Source organism: Lagenorhynchus albirostris, chromosome 12 (assembly GCF_949774975.1).
Source record: "Lagenorhynchus albirostris chromosome 12, mLagAlb1.1, whole genome shotgun sequence".
Lineage (NCBI taxonomy): Eukaryota > Metazoa > Chordata > Mammalia > Artiodactyla > Delphinidae > Lagenorhynchus > Lagenorhynchus albirostris.
This window is the reverse complement of record NC_083106.1, coordinates 7,813,351-7,820,875: the sequence shown is the minus strand read 5'-3', so window position 1 is coordinate 7,820,875 and position 7,525 is coordinate 7,813,351.

Below are 7,525 nucleotides of genomic sequence, written 5' to 3'. Positions count from 1 at the left end.
TGAGCCTGCGAGTCCGGAGCCTGTGCTCCGCAACGGGAGAGGCCACGGCAGTGAGAGACCCGCGTACTGCAAAAAAAAAAAAAAAAAAATCCCTTTTGAGTGCTGCCTCTTAGAAATTCAGAATATCTCAGTCACCGACTTTTAAAAATAGCCTATTTAACTAATTTTGGGTTTGCCAAGGTAAAGGGACCTTCCCTTGTCTTTTGGGAAAAATTTCCCTTAAGTAACTGTTGAAGAGATAAAAATCCAATGTCCTATAGAAGCAGGGAAACAGAAGAATGAAAATATTCATTAGATGACGTCCATTCTGTAAAAACCTCAACCACCACTTGATGGTACCAAAAGCTAAGGAACCCCAAAGGGCTCCTTCCTGCCCGCCCGTAGAGCCATTTAGAGCTCCATTTCTCCCTAGTGTGAGATGCTATTCTTTGAAATATGATTTGATGTATTTTTGTTCTCGGAAGAGCTTATCACCTGTGACTCTCTCTTCCCCTGCCTGGGAAGGACATCACTGCCCAGGCTGGAGTTTAAAACAGTTTAGAAAACGATGGCTCAGACAGCGAGGAGGAGGTTTCCTGGGTACTTGAAGGCGGGGCTGCGAATGTCAGTAGGTCTGGGCTGGAGGACTACAGCCTGGAGTGTCGATCTGAAGACAGACTGCAGACACTCAGGGGCTAGTGCTGGTCAGGAAGTCCTAGCAGAGCTGGCGCGGGGCCTGGGAAGGCGAGGGGCACCAGACAGGGGGATGCCTGAGACGGACCCCAAGGGGAGGGTAGCCCAGAGGGTGTGGGACCTGCAGGAGAGGTGGTCCCACGCTGCTGCTTCCTCCTGGCTGCAGGGGCCCTTGGGCGTCCTGCACAGACCCGGGGGTGACCATGGTGGGCCGGGTGTCCCGTAGCAGCCTGGATGAGCCCCTGCTTCGTTGTGCAGGGTGAGAACAAGCGCTTACATTTCCGCTGGGGCTAGAGGTGGGATGCGGCAGGGAGACACTCCAGAGCCAGGCCAGGAGGGCGCTGCGGAGGCTCCCAGACCAGCAGCTCAGGTGACAGCTGTGAGGAGCGCTGTGTCCAGCGCAGGGACTCCCCCTACATGTGCGCCCGAGGCCTCACTTCCCTGGGCCCGCTCCCAGCCAAGGCTGATCTGCAGGATGCTGGGGCAAATGGGACGCCCCTGACAGCCAGCTTGGGCTCAGGGATGCCCCACTGGCCCTGCTGAGCCTTCTGCAGGAGGTCAGGACGTGTCCACCAACTTCCCGTCCCTTCACTCAGGGTCAGACCTGCATTGATTGTGGTCTGGCAACTCTCCCAGCCGTTGCTCCCTTCCCGTTTCCTCTACACAGGCATTTCCCCCCATGCTGTCCTTGTACGTTAATCCTACCTTCTTGTTTGCCTCTCAGAGGCCCTGGGCTCACACAGCCCCCTGACACCACGAGGTCCCAAAGCTGCCCTTACGCGCAGTGCTGTCTTTACTCTGCAGAGGGGAAGGGAGAGAAAGACTGGGTGGGACTCTGAAGTGACTGAACTGAAAATCTTAATTGCCTGCTTACCTGAAAGAAACAATTTAAGCTAGAAGAGATGAGTAACATTGGGGTGCCAAGATTAAGGATTTTTCCAGAACAAAGTGGTTACGGGAGTTTAAGCTTTGTTCTAGAAAGTTAAAGACGGATGTATTTCTCAGTACCGGAGGCAGAGTGACTCTACCTCTGCCTGATTCACTGCACACGGAGCCTGTCTGGGCTGCTCTTGACTGTGGACTTGGGGCCACCTGAGCTACCTCTCACCTCTGTGGCACCATCGTGATGGGCTGGCTCCGTGTCGCTAGTGGAATGGCACACTGGGAAGGGAATTACCTCTTGCAGTGGATTGAACAGTGTCCCTCCCAAATTCACAACCACCCGGAACCTCAGGATGAGAACTTATTTGGAAATAAGGTCTTTGCAGATGTAACTGAGGGTCGAGCTGAGGTTATACTAGATTAAAGCATAACAATAAATCCACGGGGGTGTCCTTATAAGAGACAGAAAAGGACACACAGACACAGGGAAGGAGGCCGTGAAGACAGAGGCAGAGAGTGGAGTGAAGCTGCCACAAGCCAAGGGGTGCTAGCAGCCACCAGAAGCTGGAAGAGGCCAGGAAGCTTCCTCCCTTAGAGCCTGAGGAGGGAGCAGACCCTGCTGACACCTTGACTTTAAACTTCTGGCCTCCAGAACGATGAGAAAATAAATTTCTGTTGTTTAAGTCATCCATATTGTGATAATTTGTTATGGCAGCCCCAGGAAACTAGTACACCTCTCTAATAAATTTATACTGGTGAGAACAGGCCCAGCCCTAGTAATTTTGAGACTCAGATAACTAAGTACCAATGGAAGCCCACACCCTCTACATCTAAATATTTAAATGTTATAAAACAAGCTACCCTCCATACCCACTAGGATAGCTTTCATTTACTTATTTATTTATTTTATTTTTGGCAGCGTTAAGTCTTCGTTGCTGCGTGCGAGCTTTCTCTAGTTGCGGCAAGCGGGGGCTACTCTTTGTTGCGGTGTGCGGGCTTCTCGTTGCCGTGGCTTCTCTTGTTGCGGAGCACGGGCTCTAGGTGCTCGGGCTTCAGCAGTTGTGGCACGTGGGCTCAGTAGTTGTGGCTCGCAGGCTCTAGAGCGCAGACTCAGTAGTTGTGGCGCACGGGCTTTGTTGCTCCGCGCCATGTGGGATCTTCCCGGACCAGGGCTCAAACCCGTGTCCCTTGCATTGGCAGGCAGATTCTTAACCACTGCGCCACCAGGGAAGCCCCCAGGAGAGCGATTATTAAAAAGAGAAAACTACAAAATAACAAGTGCTGGTGAGGGTGTGGAGAAACTGAAGTCTCGTACATTGCTGGTAAGAATGTAAAATGGTGCAGTTGCTGTGGAGAACAAATGGGCAGGTCCCCAAATACTTAAATATGGGATTCCCATTTGATCCAGCCATCCCACGCCTAGGTATATACCCCCCAAATTGAAAGCAGGGACTCTGCACCCATGTTTGCAGTATTATTCACAGTAGCCAAAAGGTGGGAACAACCAAGTGTCCGTCGACTGCCACATGGATAAACACCATGAGGTCTGTCCATACGTGAATATGATTCAGCCTTGAAAAGGACATTCTGACACGTGGTACAACCCGGATGGACCTTGAAAACATCATGGTAAGTGAAATAAGCCAGACATGCACGAATACTGTGTGACTCCACTTACAGAAGGTACGCAGGGCAGTGAAACTCATAGAGAGAGCAGATTAGAGGTCACAGGGCACGGAGGACGGAGGGCTGGAGAGTTAGTGTTTAACGGGTACAGAGTTTCAGTCTGGGAAGGTGAAAAATTTCTGGAACTAGATAGTGGTGATGGTTGCGTGGTATGGTGATTGTAGTTAATGCCGTCGGTGCCCTGGTGCTCCAGGGTCCTGGGTACCCAGAGGATGACCTCCGGCTGCAGGCGGACCCAGGGACCGGGTCCGTGAACGTTGGTGGGTGGGACTGGATAGGGAAGGGTCGCTGGGGGCCTTTAGGTGCGGGTCTCAGGGCAGGGGCCCCACTTCATCAGGCCTAAGGCAGCATAGGACAGTCTGGGACACCCGCTCCCTGTGATGATGATACGGTTCAGACTGGAGAGGCCATTAAGCCTGACCTGGATCTTTGCTTCTCTTTTTGGACCTGCAGAATCCGGACCCCTGCCCACCCTGGGGGCGTTCCCCACCTCATGAGAGTCTCACTTTCCCAGGCTCCCTTCCTGTGAATCGAGGCATTTGACCTTGGCACAGTTGACCAGATTTTTCTGGTCTTGGCTTTGCCTGGCAGCTGGTGACAAGAAGAAGGAACACTGAGGACCCTCTCTGGTGGGGGTGGTGTTCAGGGGGCCCCAGGGCAGCGGGACTGGGCGCCTGCAGGGCTGAGGCAGCAACCGGATCGCCCGTGGCTTTAGCTAAGGATGCAGCGGTGTCTTGATGGACTCATTCTGCTGCACGATTTGAGCATCACACAGTTGTTTTGGGTGTCCTTACTTAGCCTGGATTTTTCTGTCCTCCTGGAGATTCTGTGAGCTAGCAAATGTGCTTTTAATAAATCCCCTTTCTACTCAAATTAGCTGGAGTCTAGTTCTGTGGTTTGCAGTTAAGAACCCTGATACAGATCCCTCGGCACGTGTGGAGTCCAGGGCCGGAAGTATATGCAAAGTACCTCCCGCGTAGTTTTAAGTGAAGTATACCAAGCTATTGCTTGCAGAAACGTTCCTGAAAACTAGATGGAAAGAAGGGTATCTGGGCATTGATCTATAACATAGCACTCTTAAAAAAGGACGTCCTCCAAAAACCCAAGTATCCACCATTGGATGGATGGAGAAACAAAATGGGCTACATACACCTTCCATACCATACAATAGACTATTATCCAACCTTTAAAAGGAATGAAGTTCTGGGACTTCCCTGGTGGTCCAGTGGCTAAGACTCTGCGCTCCCAATGCAGGGGGCCCGGGTTCGATCCCTGGTCAGGGAACTAGATCCCACATGATGCAACTAAAAGATCCCACGTGCTGCAACTAAGACCTGGGGCAGCCAAATAGATAAATAAATATTTTAAAAAATAATAAAAGGAATGAAGTTCTGACACATGCTACAACATGGATGACCCTTGAAGACGTCGTGCTAAGGTGGACATTGTGTGGACACAGGAGGGCAAATACTCTATGATTCCACTTATATGAGGCCCCTAGAGCAGTTAAACCCATAGAGACAGCAAGTAGAAGGGTGGTTGCCAGCGCCTGGGGAAAAGGGCAAGTGGGGAGTCTTCGTGTAATGGGCAGAGTTTCAGTTTGGGAAGATGGAAAACGTCCTGGAGATGGAACGTGGTGATGGTTGCACAACAACATGAATGTACTTAATGTCAGTGACCTGTGCACTTAAAGATGGTTAAAATGGTAAATTTCATGTTATCTGTATTTTAACACAAAAAATACAAAAAAAGATGTCCTCCACAGGGAAGGTTTTGTGTATCAGAGTCTGTCTGATAGTGAGACTTGAACCCTACATCAAATTAGATTTCCTAAGTCAAGTTGGCCCTTAGAAACTGGTTGCAGGAGGATGTGTATGGGGCCATCTTTGCGGTAAGGACCGGCCGTGGTCCCCTCACGTAACTGCTCACTGGAACCAAAACGGACACAGACGGTCTGAGATGCGGTTGTCTTAGCTAACTATTATTTCAGGATTCAGCATGGACTGAGCTGCAGCACCGAAGCTATGGATGTCCATTCCTGCAGGTCTCGTGTGTAGATCGCTGACTGTCCTCCTCAGGAAAGGCTTGAGAACATTTGGGACTCAAAGAGGTCAGCAGATATTCCTGCTGGAAGTCTGGTAAGGATTCATGGCTGAGAGCCCCCATCCCCAAAGCTGAGAACTCTGTGGAACTAGGCAGCTCTGTCCCACTTCAACCAGGGCAGGAGATGGGGGCGGATGCAGCGGGGATGGCCCTGAGCTGAGGGTGTTAGTAAAGCTTTTGTCTCCGGGAACCTCAACACTTTACTGTGAACTAGAGTAGAATAGAAGGGCTTCAGAGCCGTGTTCCAGGGTGGTTTTTCCTCCTGATAAATGTTCATGGTTCTGGAGGCATCAAACTATGATTGTGGACTTCCGGAAGTCACGCTCCTGGTTCAAGATGGCAGGATGTGGTGATTGTATTTGAGCACCTTGAGCTTGCTGTATCCAGAGGGGGACAATTGACCCCAGGGACATTTGGGTGTAGACTCTTCAAGACAGCACGTCACAGGTATTAATGTGTCCAAGCCTCTTCTCCTAGGAACTCCAGAGCACAAGCCTGGGTATGCATTGGTACGTCTGCCCCGGTCACGCATCATGCACAAGTCGGATCCCCCCTGGGCCAGGATCCCAACATTTCATGGTAAGAATCCTCCTGCTAGAAACTTCTCACATGGGGGTGATGCACACGGCATGGACCTCAGCTGGGGAAGGGCAGAAATCCAGAACTGTCCAGCAACCACTCCCAAGGGGGCCTCAACTAGGGAGATTCAAGTAAACTTCCTAAAGATGTTGGACTATTGCTTGTCCATAACATCTGTAGCAGTGATGCCACAGACGTCTCAGGTTGGGGGATGGGGGGAACCTAGGCTGCCCGTCTCCGCCTGGAAAGAGTCAAGACGCAGGAAACCTCATCCAATGGCAGCTAATTTTAGGGACAAGAACTGCGTGAGTGGCTGCGGCCGCGTCCTGGAGCTGCTCAGATGGGAATAGGCAATAGCTGGGGGCTGGAGGGAGGGCTTGGGGGCTGTCGGGGGACAGAGTGCTGCTGGGGACCCAGGGGCTACAGTACAGGAGCAAGACGGTTAACTGCTGAAGCCCCTCTGTGTCCTGTCCTGGGACAGTTTAGGGCCTTATCCTAATTGGTTACTGTTGTGAGCTGAATTGTGTCGCTCCCAATTCAGGTCTTGAAGCCCTACCCCCAGCACTTCAGGATGTGACTGTATTTGGAGACAAGTTCTTTAAAGAGGTGGTTAAGTTAGAATGAGGTCCTTGGGGTGGGCCCTAATCCAAGATGACTGGTGCTCTTATAAGAAGAGGAGATTAGGACACAGACACACACAGAGGGACGTGAGGACACAGAGAGAAGACGGCCGTCTACACGCCAAGGAGAGAGGTCTCAGGAGGAACCGACCCTGCCGACACCTTGACCTCAGACCTCCAGCCTCCAAGACTGTGAGAAATAAGTTTCTGTTGTCCCAGCCCCCCAGTCTGTCGTATTTTGTTATGGCTGCCCTAGCAAATGAATATACCCATAAGTAGGGAAGGAGGATGAAAGAGGGCAAGACGTCATAATCCACAGAAAAACCTGCTGCCCTTAGGGAGCATCCTACCCTTGCTTCAGGACGTAGAGTCAGAGCATCTGCGGGCAGGAGGTAGGGCTAAGGGCCCTTCGGGGGGCAGGGGGGGTGCAATAAGCCATCGTGCACCTTGGCGTATCTGCTGCCGCTGGGGAGGCAAGTGGAAGGGCCACAAGCAGCCCCTTGCTGGTCCATTTCTGGAGGCAGAGACTGGAGATAGAGTCCCAGCCCCTCTCTTGGGGGAACCCTGGGACCACAGGTTTTCTGATAATCCAACTTCTCACCATTGTGCCCTGAAGGCTCCTCCCCAGCCCCCAGCCCGCATTGCTCAGTACAATCATTGACTGAAGTTACGGGGGGAAACAAGAGGCTGCAGTCTGCCCAAGACAGAAAGATCAGGTGCCTATTTGCAGAGCAATTTTTCCGCTGACAGTGACTAGATAGACGGTAACAGGCTGGGAGGAAGAAGGACCATGCGGACCAAAGAGGTGGGGGCAGGCGCCGGATTACAGCAGGGGAGGGGAAAGCCACCTGGGCAGGACTCAGCCCTGAGCCGTCCCTCTCGGCTTCTTGTCCCCGAGCTCAGCTGTCGTCCATGGCACAGCGAGGCGCTTGTCTATCTGTGCCTGGGACGCTGCCCTGCTCTGCCAGCCCCTTGCCGCGTGG